We start from the raw sequence: 16,554 nt of genomic DNA, 5'->3' as shown, positions 1-16,554 counted from the left end.
ACCCGCCGCTTTCCCTCTGTCTTGACACTTGAACACCTGAATTTTAACTGTCATTATGACCACGAATAACTTGTGTTCAGGATATAATGAAAAAGCTCTTATATGCTTTCATAACTAATGTTTCATTTCGTTACACAGTTTTGCAAATTAATTGATTGTGGTACGGATTAATTACTGAATATGGTAGTTTTATTTACCCGGAAGTAGAGAGGGGGAAAGGTTAGCGTCAAGGATCCAGTGTTGGGTGCTGTAATCGGAAGGGATAACAAACAACAAGATAAATGGTTAGACACCAGTTTACTTCAAGTACAGTAGAAAACCCCAAAACAGGCCTTACAATCTGAAGTCTCCAACAAGAAGGCTTCAGCACGCCGGACACAGCAATGACCCGTTGCTCGGCTTCTTCCTCCTCTGAGCGTCTCGTCCAGTGGCAATGACGAGGCAGCACAGCTTCGTCCTTGAAGTGGTGTAGACGTGGGAGGCGCAGGCGGAAAAGGGGAGTCAGGTTCACAGCAGTAACGGGAGTCCAGGGCGTGGAGAGGAGAGGTAAGGCACCCAGAACGAGCCCACGGTATCTGAGTTAGCCCGAGTGAGAGCAGGGTGGAGCTTTAGTAGAAGCAAGTGTTCAGGGCGAGGCGAGGCCGCTGTATGACGAGGAAGGCGCTGGCGGCCACCAAGTTGCCTCCTATAGCGGATTGAGAAGCCTCGGTGGTTCAATCGACCGAGGCGTCGAACGGCGTCAGGCGAACGAGCAGCGGGAGTGAAGCAGGTGATTCGCTGCGCCTCGGTAGTTGAACCGCTTCGAACGGCAAGATGCGGGCGGGCGGCAGGAGTGCCCCGGTCGTTCGCCCGCTAAGTTGGTAGTTGCCCTCACACAGGCCCCCATACAAGAATCTAGTCCAGGTAGATTCCACAAACAACTACCAAGTGGAAAGAAAATAGAACATAAGCCAATAAACTAAAACAGGGAGGAGACTGACGAGGAAACAGGAGTGACTTATGCAGGAAGTCTACTCAATAAATCGGCCACCACATTATCCTCCCCGGCCATATGGACGGCCGGTAGACCCAAGGCCTATCTCAACACCCGGACGATGTCCTGCTGAATCGTTGAAGTACAGCCAGGCGGGGTGGAGAATACGTCCCGGTCGTCCATAAGTGGTTCATCGATGGGAAGTTCTGTGGAGCTGGCGTCAGGTGATGGCTCCTCCACTACGGGAATGGGGCTGACAAGAGGTTCTTCCGTAGCTGGTGGAGACAAGGGTCCAACGAGGTCGATGGCAATTTGGGGAAGTAGTTCTGTAACGACAGGTAAGGGTTGGAGGGAGATAGAACGTACACGACCTCTCCCCGACATCCGTTGGCACTTATCACAGGAAAGACAGTAAGTACGGATGTCTGCTCCTATACCTGGCCTACCTTATTGGAAAGCGGGGAGGTGAGGCACTTCCTGTAGAGATGTCCGTTGCGATACAGGTACTGGAAGGAGGATCCGTTCCTTGCTTTGTCGACGTGTCCTGATGAGGCTTTCTGCCGTATCGCTGCTAAGGAGGCACAGGAGGCTTGAAGCTGGGAGAAGTCTTGAGGGGTTACTGAAGGAGGTAGAGGTTCCGGAAGGACAAGCGGATGAAGCCTCTTCAACCTACCAGCACGAGTGGTAATGGCGTCCGGGGATCCGGGGGTCCGGGGGTGCCGGGGATGTCGGAACACGAGGAGTAGAAGTCCCTCGCGGCAACTTTGAAGGTGAGGATGTTCTGGAAGAATCAGATGGAGATTGAGAAGAGTCAGGGTCATGGGGATCCCTTACCCCAGGCACGTTTCCGATGAGGGCCCCAACAAACTTAATAGGAGCTCGTACCACTTCAGTCCAACCGGTGAAGTAGGGACAGCTTAAGTGGCACCTCACCACGGGAAACTTGTCCACTCGTCCTAGGTAGTCAGCAAGGGAGACCTTTGGACAACTCTCAACATCTATATCAGGTAGCAAGTCTTCAGAGACGATCACACAGGAACAGCCAGTATCCCTGATGATGTTGGAGCTCCAAGACCCGAAACAGAAAACTTCGGGACACTTTTGTCACTAAGGCAAAAGCCTACCTGATATGATGGTTTAGCAGGTTCGACATCTTTGAAGGCGCGGGGATTCTTCGGGCAGCGCGGACGTAGATGGCCTTCCTCCCCGCATTGGTGACACCTCAGGGTTGCTGTACTGGGCTGGGCAGAGGTCTTGGAGGAGGCTCCCGGAGAGGATTCTGAAGATTTCGTGGGCGAAGCAGCCTTAGAGGGGTCTCGGGAATTAGGAGATGAAGCTTTAGGGTAGGCATTGCGGGCAGACGACCAGTCGTCGGCAAGTCTCACTGCGTCGGGAAGATGTTTCGGCCGGCGTTCCTTGATGAAGATCCTCAAATCTGGGGTGAGATTAGTTAGAAACTGATCCAGGAGCATAAACTCCCGGAGCTCTTCGTAAGTGCAGGGGACATCAGAGGCTTCCAACCACGCCTGGAACAACCGAGTCAGATGGATGGAGAACTGCTGGTAGTTTTCCCCAACTCTTATCCTGGCGTGACTGAAGTCTTGACGGTAGTTTTCCGCCGTTTTACTAAAGCCCGTGAGGAGAGCTTTCTTCAAAAGAACGTAATCTTCGATTATATCAGCTGACAGGGAAGAATACAGTTCAGTGGCCTTACCCGTGAGGAGACAACCCAACCTCGCAGCGTAGCTATCCTTGTCGATCCGGAATAGTTCAGCCACCCTTTCTAAACGGATGAGGTAGTTGTTGATGTCCTCTCCCTCTTGGTAGGTGGGCAATTTCGGTCCTCTCACGTTCTCGCAGGAAGGAGAAGCCGTTTTCCCATGGGCGACGACACGGGCGAGTTCTATTTTTTTTTCCACTTGCATCTTGGCAAGTTGAAACTCTCTCAGCAGCCCGCTCTTCTGTCTCCCTCTCGGCCAGGAGACGCTTTTCCTCTCTCGGCAAGGAGACGCTTTTCCTCTCTCGGCCAGGAGACGCTTTTCCTCTCTCGGCAAGGAGACGCTTTTCCTCTCTCGGCAAGGAGACGCTTTTCCTCTCTCTCGGCAAGGAGACGCTTTTCCTCTCTCTCGGCAAGGAGACGCTTTTCCTCTCTCTCGGCAAGGAGACGCTTTTCCTCTCTCGGCAAGGAGACGCTTTTCCTCTCTCTCGGCAAGGAGACGCTTTTCCTCTCTCGGCAAGGAGACGCTTTTCCTCTCTCTCGGCGAGGAGACGCTTTTCCTTTCTCGGCCAGGAGACGCTTTTCCTCTCTCGGCCAGGAGACGCTTTTCCTCTCGGCCAGGAGACGCTTTTCCTCTCTAGGCCAGGAGACTCTTTTCCTCTCGGCCAGGAGACGCTTTTCCTCTCTCGGCAAGGAGACGCTTTTCCTCTCTCGGCAAGGAGACGCTTTTCCTCTCGGCAAGGAGACGCTTTCCTCTCTCTCGGCAAGGAGACGCTTTTCCTCTCTCAGCGAGGAGACGCTTTTCCACTCTCGGCGAGGAGACGCTTTTCCTCTCTCTCGGCGAGAGACGCTTTTCCTCTCTCGGCAAGGAGTCTCTGTGCCTCTCTCGGCAAGGAGACGCTTTTCCTCTCTCGGCGAGGAGACGCTTTTCCTCTCTCGGCAAGGAGACGTTTTTCCTCTCTCGGCAAGTAGACGCTTTTCCGCTCTCGGCAGGAGACGCTTTTCCTCTCGGCCAGGAGACGCTTTTCCTCTCTCGGCCAGGAGACGCTTTTCCTCTCGGCCAGGAGACGCTTTTCCTCTCTCGGCCAGGAGACGCTTTTCCTATCTCGGCCAGGAGACGCTTTTCCTCTCTCGGCCAGGAGACGCTTTTCCTCTCTCGGGCAGGAGACGCTTTTCCTCTCGGCCCGGAGACGTTTTTCCTCTCTCGGCAAGGAGACGCTTTTCCTCTCTCTCGAGGAGACGCTTTTCCTCTCTCGGCGAGGAGACGCTTTCTCTCTCTCGGCGAGGAGACGCTTTCCTCTCGGCGAGGAGACGCTTTTCCTCTCTCTCGGCGAGGAGACGCTTTTGCTCTCTAGCGGGGAGGTGACGCTTTTCCTCTCTCGGCGAGGAGACGCTTTTCCTCTCTCGGCGAGGAGACGCTTTTCCTCTCTCGGCGAGGAGACGCTTTCCTCTCGGCGAGGAGACGCTTTTCCTCTCGGCGAGGAGACGCTTTTCCTCTCTCTCGGCGAGGAGACGCTTTTCCTCTCTCTCGGCGAGGAGACGCTTTTCCTCTCTCGGCGAGGAGACGCGTGTCCTCTGTCTCGGCGAGGAGACGCTTTCCTCTCTCGGCGAGGAGACGCTTTTCCTCTCTCTCGGCGAGGAGACGCTTTCCTCTCTCGGCGAGGAGACGCTTTTCCTCCCTCTCGGCGAGGAGACGCTTTTCCTCTCTCTCGGCGAGGAGACGCTTTTCCTCTCTCTCGGCGAGGAGACGCTTTTCCTCTCTCTCGGCGAGGAGACGCTTTTCCTCTCTCGGCGAGGAGACGCTTTTCCTCTCTCTCGGCGAGGAGACGCTTTTCCTCTCTCTCGGCGAGGAGACGCTTTTCCTCTCGGCGAGGAGACGCTTTTCCTCTCGGCGAGGAGACGCTTTCCTCTCTCGGCGAGGAGACGCTTTTCCTCTCGGCGAGGAGACGCTTTTCCTCTCTCGGCGAGGAGCCGCTTGTCCTCCCTCTCGGCGAGGAGACGCTTTTCCTCCCTCTCGGCGAGGAGACGCTTTTCCTCTCTCTCGGCGAGGAGACGCTTTTCCTCTCTCGGCGAGGAGACGCTTTTCCTCTCTCGGCGAGGAGACGCTTTCCTCTCTCTCGGCGAGGAGACGCTTTTCCTCTCTCGGCGAGGAGACTCTTCTCCTCTCTCGGCGAGGAGACGCTTTTCCTCTCTCTCGGCCAGGAGACGCTTTTCCTCTCGGCGAGGAGACGCTTTTCTCTCTCTCGGCGAGGAGACGCTTTTCCTCTCTCTCGGCGAGGAGACGCTTTTCCTCTCTCTCGGCGAGGAGACGCTTTTCCTCTCGGCGAGGAGACGCTTTTCCTCTCGGCGAGGAGACGCTTTTCCTCTCTCGGCGAGGAGACGCTTTTCCTCTCTCGGCGAGGAGACGCTTTTCCTCTCTCGAGGAGACGCTTTTCCTCTCGGCGAGGAGACGCTTTTCCTCTCTCTCGGCGAGGAGACGCCTCCTCTCGGCGAGGAGACGCTTTTCCTCTCTCTCGGCGAGGAGACGCTTTTCCTCTCTCGGCGAGGAGACGCTTCCTCCTCTCGGCGAGGAGACGCTTTTCCTCTCTCGGCGAGGAGACGCTTTTCCTCTCTCGGCGAGGAGACGCTTTTCCTCTCGGCGAGGAGACGCTTTCCTCTCTCTCGGCGAGGAGACGCTTTCCTCTCTCTCGGCGAGGAGACGCTTTTCCTCTCTCGGCGAGGAGACGCTTTTCCTCTCTCTCGGCGAGGAGACGCTTTTCCTCTCTCGGCGAGGAGACGCTTTTCCTCTCTCGGCGAGGAGACGCTTTTCCTCTCTCTCGGCGAGGAGACGCTTTTCCTCTCGGCGAGGAGACGCTTTTCCTCTCTCGGCGAGGAGACGCTTTTCCTCTCTCGGCGAGGAGACGCTTTCCTCTCGGCGAGGAGACGCTTTCCTCTCTCTCGGCGAGGAGACGCTTTTCCTCTCTCTCGGCGAGGAGACGCTTTCCTCTCTCGGCGAGGAGACGCTTTTCCTCTCTCTCGGCGAGGAGACGCTTTTCCTCTCGGCGAGGAGACGCTTTTCCTCTCTCTCGGCGAGGAGACGCTTTTCCTCTCTCGGCGAGGAGACGCTTTTCCTCTCGGCGAGGAGACGCTTTCCTCTCTCGGCGAGGAGACGCTTTTCCTCTCGGCGAGGAGACGCTTTTCCTCTCTCGGCGAGGAGACGCTTTCCTCTCTCTCGGCGAGGAGACGCTTTCCTCTCTCGGCGAGGAGACGCCTCCTCTCGGCGAGGAGACGCTTTTCCTCTCTCGGCGAGGAGACGCTTTTCCTCTCTCGGCGAGGAGACGCTTTTCCTCTCTCGGCGAGGAGACGCTTTTCCTCTCTCTCGGCGAGGAGACGCTTTTCCTCTCTCTCGGCGAGGAGACGCTTTTCCTCTCTCTCGAGGAGACGCTTTTCCTCTCTCGAGGAGACGCTTTTCCTCTCTCGAGGAGACGCTTTCCTCTCTCTCGAGGAGACGCTTTTCCTCTCTCGGCGAGGAGACGCTTTCCTCTCTCGGCGAGGAGACGCTTTTCCTCTCTCATGAGGAGACGCTTCCTCTCTCGGCGAGGAGACGCTTTTCCTCTCTCGAGGAGACGCTTTTCCTCTCGGCGAGGAGACGCTTTTCCTCTCTCGGCGAGGAGACGCTTTTCCTCTCTCGGCGAGGAGACGCTTCCTCTCTCGGCGAGGAGACGCTTCCTCTCTCGGCGAGGAGACGCTTCCTCTCTCTCGGCGAGGAGACGCTTTTCCTCCTCTCGGCGAGGAGACGCTTTTCCTCTCTCTCGGCGAGACGCTTTCCTCTCTCTCGGCGAGGAGACGCTTCCTCTCTCGGCGAGGAGACGCTTTTCCTCTCTCGGCGAGGAGACGCTTTTCCTCTCTCGGCGAGGAGACGCTTTTCCTCTCTCGGCGAGGAGACGCTTTTCCTCCTCTCGGCGAGGAGACGCTTTTCCTCTCTCGGCGAGGAGACGCTTTCCTCTCTCTCGGCGAGGAGACGCTTTCTCCTCTCGGCGAGGAGACGCTTTTCCTCTCTCGGCGAGGAGACGCTTTTCCTCTCTCGGCGAGGAGACGCTTTTCCTCTCTCTCGGCGAGGAGACGCTTTTCCTCTCTCTCGGCGAGGAGACGCTTTCCTCTCTCGGCGAGGAGACGCTTTTCCTCTCTCTCGGCGAGGAGACGCTTTTCCTCTCTCGGCGAGGAGACGCTTTTCCTCTCTCGGCGAGGAGACGCTTTTCCTCTCTCTCGGCGAGGAGACGCTTTTCCTCTCTCTCGGCGAGGAGACGCTTTTCCTCTCGGCGAGGAGACGCTTTTCCTCCTCTCGGCGAGGAGACGCCTCTCTCTCGGCGAGGAGACGCTTTTCCTCTCTCGGCGAGGAGACGCTTTTCCTCTCTCTCGGCGAGGAGACGCTTTTCCTCTCAATCGGCGAGGAGACGCTTTTCCTCACTCTCGGCGAGGCGACGCTTTTCCTCCTCTCGGCGAGGAGACGCTTTCCTCTCTCGGCGAGGAGACGCTTTTCCTCTCTCTCGGCGAGGAGACGCTTTCCTCTCTCGGCGAGGAGACGCTTTTCCTCTCGGCGAGGAGACGCTTTTCCTCTCTCTCGGCGAGGAGACGCTTTTCCTCTCTCGGCGAGGAGACGCTTTCCTCTCTCGGCGAGGAGACGCTTTTCCTCTCTCGGCGGAGACGCTTTTCCTCTCTCGGCGAGGAGACGCTTTCTCCTCTCGGCGAGGAGACGCTTTCCTCTCTCGGCGAGGAGACGCTTTTCCTCTCTCGGCGAGGAGACGCTTTTCCTCTCTCGGCGAGGAGACGCTTTTCCTCTCTCTCGGCGAGGAGACGCTTTTCCTCTCTCTCGGCGAGGAGACGCTTTTCAGCTCTCTCGGCGGGGAGACGGTTTTGCTCTCTCGGCGAGGAGACGCTTTCCTCTCTCGGCGAGACGCTTTTCCTCTCGGCGAGGAGACGCTTTTCCTCTCTCTCGGCGAGGAGACGCTTTTCCGCTCTCGGCGAGGAGACGCTTTTCCTCTCTCAAGGAGGAGACGCTCTCTCTCGGCGAGGAGACGCTTTTCCTCTCTCGGCGAGGAGACGCTTTTCCTCTCTCTCGGCGAGGAGACGCTTTTCCTCTCTCGGCGAGGAGACGCTTTTCCTCTCTCGGCGAGGAGACGCTTTTCCTCTCTCGGCGAGGAGACGCTTTCCTCTCTCTCGGCGAGGAGACGCTTTTCCTCTCTCTCGGCGAGGAGACGCTTTTCCTCTCTCGGCCAGGAGACGCTTTTCCTCTCGGCGAGGAGACGCTTTTCCTCTCTCGGCGAGGAGACGCTTTTCTCTCTCGGCGAGGAGACGCTTTTCCTCTCTCGGCGAGGAGACGCTTTTCCTCTCTCTCGGCGAGGAGACGCTTTTCCTCTCTCGGCGAGGAGACGCTTTTCCTCTCTCGGCGAGGAGACGCTTTTCCTCTCTCGGCGAGGAGACGCTTTTCTCTCTCGGCGAGGAGACGCTTTTCCTCTCTCGGCGAGGAGACGCTTTTCCTCTCTCTCGGCGAGGAGACGCTTTTCCACTATCTCGGCGAGGAGACGCTTTTCCTCTCTCGGCGAGGAGACGCTTTCCTCTCTCTCGGCGAGGTGACGCTTTTCCTCTCTCTCGGCGAGGAGACGCTTTTCCTCTCTCGTCGAGGAGACGCTTTACCTCTCGGCGAGGAGACGCTTTCCTCTCTCGGCGAGGAGACGCTTTTCCTCTCTCGGCCAGGAGACGCTTTTCCTCTCTCGGCGAGGAGACGCTTTTCCTCTCTCGGCGAGGAGACGCTTTTCCTCTCTCTCGGCGAGGAGACGCTTTTCCTCTCTCTCGGCGAGGAGACGCTTTTCCTCTCTCTCGGCGAGGAGACGCTTTTCCTCTCTCTCGGCGAGGAGACGCAGTTCCTCTCTCGAGGCGAGGAGACGCTTTTCCTCTCTCGGCGAGGAGACGCTTTTCCTCTCGGCGAGGAGACGCTTTTCCTCTCTCTCGGCGAGGAGACGCTTTTCCTCTCGGCGAGGAGACGCTTTTCCTCTCTCTCGGCGAGGAGACGCTTTTCCACACTCTCGGCGAGGAGACCCTTTTACTCTCTCAAGCCGAGGAGACGCTTTTCCTCTCTCTCGGCGAGGAGACGCTCCTCTCTCTCGGCGAGGAGACGCTTTTCCTAGCTCTCGGCGAGGAGACGCTTTTCCTCTCTCTCGGCGAGGAGACGCTGTTCCTCTCTCTCGGCGAGGAGACGCTAGTCCTCTCTCTCGGCGAGGAGACGCTTTTCCTCTCTCTCGGCGAGGAGACGCTTTTCCTCTCTCTCGGCGAGGAGACGCTTTTCCTCTCTCTCGGCGAGGAGACGCTTTTCCTCTCTCTCGGCGAGGAGACGCCTCTCTCTCGGCGAGGAGACGCTTTCTCCTCTCATGAGGAGACGCTTTTCCTCTCTCGGCGAGGAGACGCTTTCCTCCTCTCGGCGAGGAGACGCTTTCCTCCTCTCGGCGAGGAGACGCTTCCTCTCTCGGCGAGGAGACGCTTTTCCTCTCTCTCGGCGAGGAGACGCTTTTCCTCTCTCTCGGCGAGGAGACGCTTTTCCTCTCTCGGCAAGGAGACGCTTTCCTCTCTCGGCGAGGAGACGCTTTTCCTCTCCTCGGCGAGGAGACGCTTTCCTCCTCTCGGCGCGGAGACGCAGTTCCTCACACTCGGCGAGGAGACGCATTTCCTCTCTCTCGGCGAGGAGACGCTTTTCCTCTCTCGGCGAGGAGACGCTTTTCCTCTCTCTCGGCGAGGAGACGCTTTTCCTCTCTCTCGGCGAGGAGACGCTTTTCCTCTCTCGAGGCGAGGAGACGCTTTTCCTATCTCGGCGAGGAGACGCTTTCCTCTCTCGGCGAGGAGACGCTTTTCCTCTCTCGGCGAGGAGACGCTTTTCCTCTCGGCGAGGAGACGCTTTTCCTCTCGGCGAGGAGACGCTTTCCTCTCTCGGCGAGGAGACGCTTTTCCTCTCTCGGCGAGGAGACGCCTCCTCTCTCGGCGAGACGCTTTCCTCTCTCGGCGAGGAGACGCTTTTCCTCTCTCTCGGCGAGGAGACGCTTTTCCTCTCTCTCGAGGAGACGCTTTTCCTCTCGGCGAGGAGACGCTTTTCCTCTCTCTCGGCGAGGAGACGCTTTTCCTCTCTCTCGGCGAGGAGACGCTTTTCCTCTCTCTCGGCGAGGAGACGCTTTTCCTCTCTCATGAGGAGACGCTTTTCCTCTCTCGAGGAGACGCTTTTCCTCTCTCATGAGGAGACGCTTTTCCTCTCTCGGCGAGGAGACGCTTTTCCTCTCTCGGCGAGGAGACGCTTTTCCTCTCTCGGCGAGGAGACGCTTTTCCTCTCTCGGCGAGGAGACGCTTTTCCTCTCGTCGAGGAGACGCTTTTCCTCTCTCTCGGCGAGGAGACGCTTTTCCTCTCTCTCGGCGAGGAGACGCTTTTCCTCTCTAGGCGAGGAGCCGCTTTCCTCTCTCGGCGAGGAGACGCTTTTCCTCTCTCGGCGAGGAGACGCTTTTCCTCTCTCGGCGAGGAGACGCTTCTCCTCTCTCTCGGCGAGGAGACGCTTTTCCTCTCTCGAGGCGAGGAGACGCTTTGCCTCTCGCTCGGCGAGGAGAGGCGTTCCTCTCTCTCGGCGAGGAGACGCTTTTCCTCTCTCGGCGAGGAGACGCTTTCCTCTCTCTCGGCGAGGAGACGCTTTTCCTCCTCTCGAGGAGACGCTTTTCCTCTCGGCGAGGAGACGCTTTTCCTCTCTCTCGGCGAGGAGACGCTTTTCCTCTCTCTCGGCGAGGAGACGCTTTTCCTCTCGGCGAGGAGACGCTTTCCTCTCTCTCGGCGAGGAGACGCTTTTCCTCTCTCTGGGCGAGGAGACGCTTTTCCTCTCTCTGGGCGAGGAGACGCTTTTCCTCTCTCTGGGCGAGGAGACGCTTTTCCTCTCTCTCGGCGAGGAGACGCTTTTCCTCTCTCTCGGCGAGGAGACGCTTGTCCTCTCTCTCGGCGAGGAGACGCTTTTCCTCTCTCTCGGCGAGGAGACGCTTTTCCTCTCTCGGCGAGGAGACGCTTCTCCTCTCTCTCGGCGAGGAGACGCTTCTCCTCTCTCGGCGAGGAGACGCATCCTCCTCTCGGCGAGGAGACGCTTCTCCTCTCTCTCGGCGAGGAGACGCTTCTCCTCTCTCGGCGAGGAGACGCTTCTCCTCTCTCTCGGCGAGGAGACGCTTCTCCTCTCTCTCGGCGAGGAGACGCTTCTCCTCTCTCTCGGCGAGGAGACGCTTCTCCTCTCTCTCGGCGAGGAGACGCTTCTCCTCTCTCTCGGCGAGGAGACGCTTCTCCTCTCAGACGGCGAGGAGACGCTTCCTCTCTCTCGGCGAGGAGACGCTTCTCCTCTCTCTCGGCGAGGAGACGCTTCTCCTCTCTCTCGGCGAGGAGACGCTTCTCCTCTCTCTCGGCGAGGAGACGCTTCTCCTCTCGGCGAGGAGACGCTTCCTCTCTCTCGGCGAGGAGACGCTTTCCTCTCTCTCGGCGAGGAGACGCTTCCTCTCTCGGCGAGGAGACGCTTCCTCTCTCTCGGCGAGGAGACGCCCTCTCTCTCGGCGAGGAGACGCTTCTCCTCTCTCGGCGAGGAGACGCTTCTCCTCTCGGCGAGGAGACGCTTCCTCTCTCTCGGCGAGGAGACGCTTCCTCTCTCGGCGAGGAGACGCTTCTCTCTCTCGGCGAGGAGACGCTTCTCCTCTCTCTCGGCGAGGAGACGCTTCTCCTCTCTCTGGGCGAGGAGACGCTTTTCCTCTCTCTGGGCGAGGAGACGCTTTTCCTCTCTCTGGGCGAGGAGACGCTTTTCCTCTCTCTCGGCGAGGAGACGCTTTTCCTCTCTCTCGGCGAGGAGACGCTTTTCCTCGCTCTCGGCGCGGAGCCGCTTTTCCTCGCTCTCGGCGCGGAGACGCTTTTCCTCTCTCGGCGAGGAGACGCTTTTCCTCTCTCGGCGAGGAGACGCTTTTCCTCTCTCTCGGCGAGGAGACGCTTTCCTCTCTCTCGGCGAGGAGACGCTTTTCCTCTCGGCGAGGAGACGCTTTTCCTCTCTCGGCGAGGAGACGCTTTTCCTCCTCGGCGAGGAGACGCTTTTCCTCTCGGCGAGGAGACGCTTTTCCTCTCTCGGCGAGGAGACGCTTCCTCTCTCTCGGCGAGGAGACGCTTTTCCTCTCTCGGCGAGGAGACGCTTTTCCTCTCTCGGCGAGGAGACGCTTCCTCTCTCGGCGAGGAGACGCTTTTCCTCTCTCTCGGCGAGGAGACGCTTTTCCTCTCTCGGCGAGGAGACGCTTTCCTCTCTCGGCGAGGAGACGCTTTTCCTCTCTCGGCGAGGAGACGCTTTTCCTCTCTCTCGGCGAGGAGACGCTTTCCTCTCTCTCGGCGAGGAGACGCTTTCCTCTCTCTCGGCGAGGAGACGCTTTCCTCTCTCTCGGCGAGGAGACGCTTTTCCTCTCTCGGCGAGGAGACGCTTTTCCTCCTCTCGGCGAGGAGACGCTTTCCTCTCTCTCGGCGAGGAGACGCTTTTCCTCTCTCGGCGAGGAGACGCTTTTCCTCTCTCGGCGAGGAGACGCTTTTCCTCCTCTCGGCGAGGAGACGCTTTCCTCTCTCTCGGCGAGGAGACGCTTTTCCTCTCTCTCGGCGAGGAGACGCTTTTCCTCGCTCTCGGGGAGGAGACGCTTTCTCCTCTCGGCGAGGAGACGCTTTTCCTCTCTCGGCGAGGAGACTTTTCCTCCTCTCTCGGCGAGGAGACGCTTTTCCTCTCGGCGAGGAGACGCTTCCTCTCTCTCGGCGAGGAGACGCTTTTCCTCTCTCGGCGAGGAGACGCTTTTCCTCTCTCGGCGAGGAGACGCTTTTCCTCTCTCGGCGAGGAGACGCTTTTCCTCTCTCTCGGCGAGGAGACGCTTTTCCTCTCCCTCGGCGAGGAGACGCTTTTCCTCTCTCTCGGCGAGGAGACGCTTTTCCTCTCTCGGCGAGGAGACGCTTTTCCTCTCGGCGAGGAGACGCTTCCTCTCTCGGCGAGGAGACGCTTTTCCTCTCTCTCGGCGAGGAGACGCTTTCCTCTCTCGGCGAGGATACGCTTTTCCTCTCTCTCGGCGAGGAGACGCTTTTCCTCTCTCGGCGAGGAGACGCTTTTCCTCTCTCGGCGAGGAGACGCTTTTCCTCTCTCGGCGAGGAGACGCTTTTCCTCCTCTCGGCGAGGAGACGCTTTCCTCTCTCTCGGCGAGGAGACGCTTTCCTCCTCTCTCGGCGAGGAGACGCTTTCCTCTCTCGGCGAGGAGACGCTTTTCCTCTCTCGGCGAGGAGACGCTTTTCCTCTCTCTCGGCGAGGAGACGCTTTTCCTCTCTCTCGGCGAGGAGACGCTTTCTCTCTCGGCGAGGAGACGCTTTTCCTCTCGGCGAGGAGACGCTTTTCCTCTCTCTCGGCGAGGAGACGCTTTCCTCTCTCTCGGCGAGGAGACGCTTTTCCTCTCTCGGCGAGGAGACGCTTTTCCTCTCTCGGCGAGGAGACGCTTTTCCTCTCGGCGAGGAGACGCTTTTCCTCTCTCGGCGAGGAGACGCTTTCCTCTCTCTCGGCGAGGAGACGCTTTTCTCTCTCGGCGAGGAGACGCTTTCCTCTCTCTCGGCGAGGAGACGCTTTTCCTCGCTCTCGGCGCGGAGACGCTTTTCCTCTCTCTCGGCGAGGAGACGCTTTTCCTCTCTCTCGGCGAGGAGACGCTTTTCCTCTCTCGGCGAGGAGACGCTTTTCCTCTCTCGGCGAGGAGACGCTTTTCCTCTCGGCGAGGAGACGCTTTCCTCTCTCGGCGAGGAGACGCTTTTCCTCTCTCGGCGAGGAGACGCTTTTCCTCTCGGCGAGGAGACGCTTTTCCTCTCGGCGAGGAGACGCTTTTCCTCTCTCGGCGAGGAGACGCTTTTCCTCCTCTCGGCGAGGAGACGCTTTTCCTCTCTCGGCGAGGAGACGCTTTCCTCTCTCGGCGAGGAGACGCTTTTCCTCTCGGCGAGGAGACGCTTTTCCTCTCTCTCGGCGAGGAGACGCTTTTCCTCTCTCGGCGAGGAGACGCTTTTCCTCTCTCGGCGAGGAGACGCTTTCCTCTCTCGGCGAGGAGACGCTTTTCCTCTCTCGGCGAGGAGACGCTTTTCCTCTCTCTCGGCGAGGAGACGCTTTCCTCTCTCGGCGAGGAGACGCTTTTCCTCTCTCGGCGAGGAGACGCTTTTCCTCTCTCGGCGAGGAGACGCTTTTCCTCTCTCGGCGAGGAGACGCTTCCTCTCTCTCGGCGAGGAGACGCTTTTCCTCTCTCGGCGAGGAGACGCTTTTCCTCTCTCCTCTCGGCGAGGAGACGCTTTTCCTCTCTCGGCGAGGAGACGCTTTTCCTCTCTCGGCGAGGAGACGCTTTTCCTCTCGGCGAGGAGACGCTTTTCTCTCCTCTCGGCGAGGAGACGCTTTCCTCCTCTCGGCGAGGAGACGCTTTTCCTCTCTCGGCGAGGAGACGCTTTTCCTCTCGGCGAGGAGACGCTTTTCCTCTCTCGGCGAGGAGACGCTTTTCCTCTCTCGGCGAGGAGACGCTTTTCCTCTCTCGGCGAGGAGACGCTTTCCTCTCTCTCGGCGAGGAGACGCTTTCCTCTCTCGGCGAGGAGACGCTTTTCCTCTCTCTCGGCGAGGAGACGCTTTTCCTCTCTCTCGGCGAGGAGACGCTTTTCCTCTCTCGGCGAGGAGACGCTTTTCCTCTCTCGGCGAGGAGACGCTTTTCCTCTCTCTCGGCGAGGAGACGCTTTTCCTCTCGGCGAGGAGACGCTTTTCCTCTCTCGGCGAGGAGACGCTTTTCCTCTCTCGGCGAGGAGACGCTTTTCCTCTCTCTCGGCGAGGAGACGCTTTTCCTCTCGGCGAGGAGACGCTTTTCCTCTCTCACGGCGAGGAGAAGCTTTTCCTCTCTCTCGGCGAGGAGACGCTTTTCCTCTCTCTCGGCGAGGAGACGCTTTTCCTCTCTCTCGGCGAGGAGACGCGTTTGCTCTCTCTCGGCGAGGAGACGCTTCCTCTCTCGGCGAGGAGACGCTTTTCCTCCTCTCGGCGAGGAGACGCTTTTCCTCTCTCTCGGCGAGGAGACGCTTTTCCTCTCGGCGAGGAGACGCTTTCTCTCTCGGCGAGGAGACGCTTTTCCTCTCTCTCGGCGAGGAGACGCTTTTCCTCTCGGCGAGGAGACGCTTTTCCTCTCTCGGCGAGGAGACGCTTTTCCTCTCTCGGCGAGGAGACGCTTTTCCTCTCTCGGCGAGGAGACGCTTCCTCTCTCGGCGAGACGCTTTTCCTCTCGGCGAGGAGACGCTTTTCCTCTCTCTCGGCGAGGAGACGCTTTCCTCTCTCTCGGCGAGGAGACGCTTTTCCTCTCGGCGAGGAGACGCTTTTCCTCTCTCGGCGAGGAGACGCTTCCTCTCTCTCGGCGAGGAGACGCTTTTCCTCTCGGCGAGGAGACGCTTTTCCTCTCTCGGCGCGGAGACGCTTTTCCTCTCTCGGCGAGGAGACGCTTTTCCTCTCTCTGGGCGAGGAGACGCTTTTCCTCTCTCTGGGCGAGGAGACGCTTTTCCTCTCTCTCGGCGAGGAGACGCTTTTCCTCTCTCTCGGCGAGGAGACGCTTTTCCTCTCTCGGCGAGGAGACGCTTTTCCTCTCTCTCGGCGAGGAGACGCTTTTCCTCTCTCTCGGCGAGGAGACGCTTTTCCTCTCTCTGGGCGAGGAGACGCTTTTCCTCTCTCTGGGCGAGGAGACGCTTTTCCTCTCTCTGGGCGAGGAGACGCTTTTCCTCTCTCGGCGAGGAGACGCTTTCCTCTCTCGGCGAGGAGACGCTTTTCCTCTCTCGGCGAGGAGACGCTTTTCCTCTCTCGGCGAGGAGACGCTTTTCCTCTCGGCGAGGAGACGCTTTTCCTCCTCTCGGCGAGGAGACGCTTTTCCTCTCTCGGCGAGGAGACGCTTTTCCTCTCTCGAGGAGACGCTTTCCTCTCGGCGAGGAGACGCTTTTCCTCTCTCGGCGAGGAGACGCTTTCCTCTCTCGGCGAGGAGACGCTTTTCCTCTCTCGAGGAGACGCTTTCCTCTCTCGGCGAGGAGACGCTTTTCCAATCTCTCGGCGAGGAGACGCTTTTCCTCTCTCTGGGCGAGGAGACGCTTTTCCTCTCTCGGCGAGGAGACGCTTTTCCTCTCTCTGGGCGAGGAGACGCTTTTCCTCTCTCTGGGCGAGGAGACGCTTTTCCTCTCTCTGGGCGAGGAGACGCTTTTCCTCTCTCTGGGCGAGGAGACGCTTTTCCTCTCTCTGGGCGAGGAGACGCTTTTCCTCTCTCTGGGCGAGGAGACGCTTTTCCTCTCGCTGGGCGAGGAGACGCTTTTCTCACTCTGGGCGAGGAGACGCATTGCCTCTCACTGGGCGAGGAGACGCTTTTCCTCTCACTGGGCCAGGAGACGCTTTCCTCTCTCTGGGCGAGGAGACGCTTTTCCTCTCTCTCGGCGAGGAGACGCTTTTCCTCTCGGCGAGGAGACGCTTTTCCTCTCGGCGAGGAGACGCGTTGCCTCTCTCGCGGCGAGGAGACGCTTTTCCTCTCTCTCGGCGAGGAGACGCTTTTCCTCTCTCTCGGCGAGGAGACGCTTTTCCTCTCTCTCGGCGAGGAGACGCTTTTCCTCTCTCTCGGCGAGGAGACGCTTTTCCTCTCTCTCGGCGAGGAGACGCTTTTCCTCTCTCGGGGCGGGGAGACGCGTTTCCTCTCTCGGCGAGGAGACGCTTTCTCTCTCGGCGAGGAGACGCTTTTCCTCTCTCGGCGAGGAGACGCTTTTCCTCTCTCGGCGAGGAGACGCTTTTCCTCTCTC

General features: G+C 59.0%; 1 long non-coding RNA gene across 1 annotated transcript; it reads right to left on the bottom strand.

Moving 5' to 3' along the window:
* Nucleotides 1-280: 280 nt before the first annotated feature.
* On the bottom strand, nucleotides 281-2,047 carry LOC126995052 (uncharacterized). Its single transcript, XR_007749852.1, has 2 exons — nucleotides 1,420-2,047; nucleotides 281-1,299 (listed from the first exon to the last, which is right to left on the bottom strand). It is a non-coding gene; the product is annotated as an uncharacterized LOC126995052 (long non-coding RNA).
* Between the last annotated feature and the right edge of the window lie 14,507 nt (nucleotides 2,048-16,554).

This window comes from Eriocheir sinensis, unplaced genomic scaffold, assembly GCF_024679095.1.
Source record: "Eriocheir sinensis breed Jianghai 21 unplaced genomic scaffold, ASM2467909v1 Scaffold969, whole genome shotgun sequence".
Taxonomy (NCBI): Eukaryota; Metazoa; Arthropoda; class Malacostraca; order Decapoda; family Varunidae; genus Eriocheir; species Eriocheir sinensis.
This window is presented reverse-complemented; position numbering and strand designations above follow the sequence as displayed.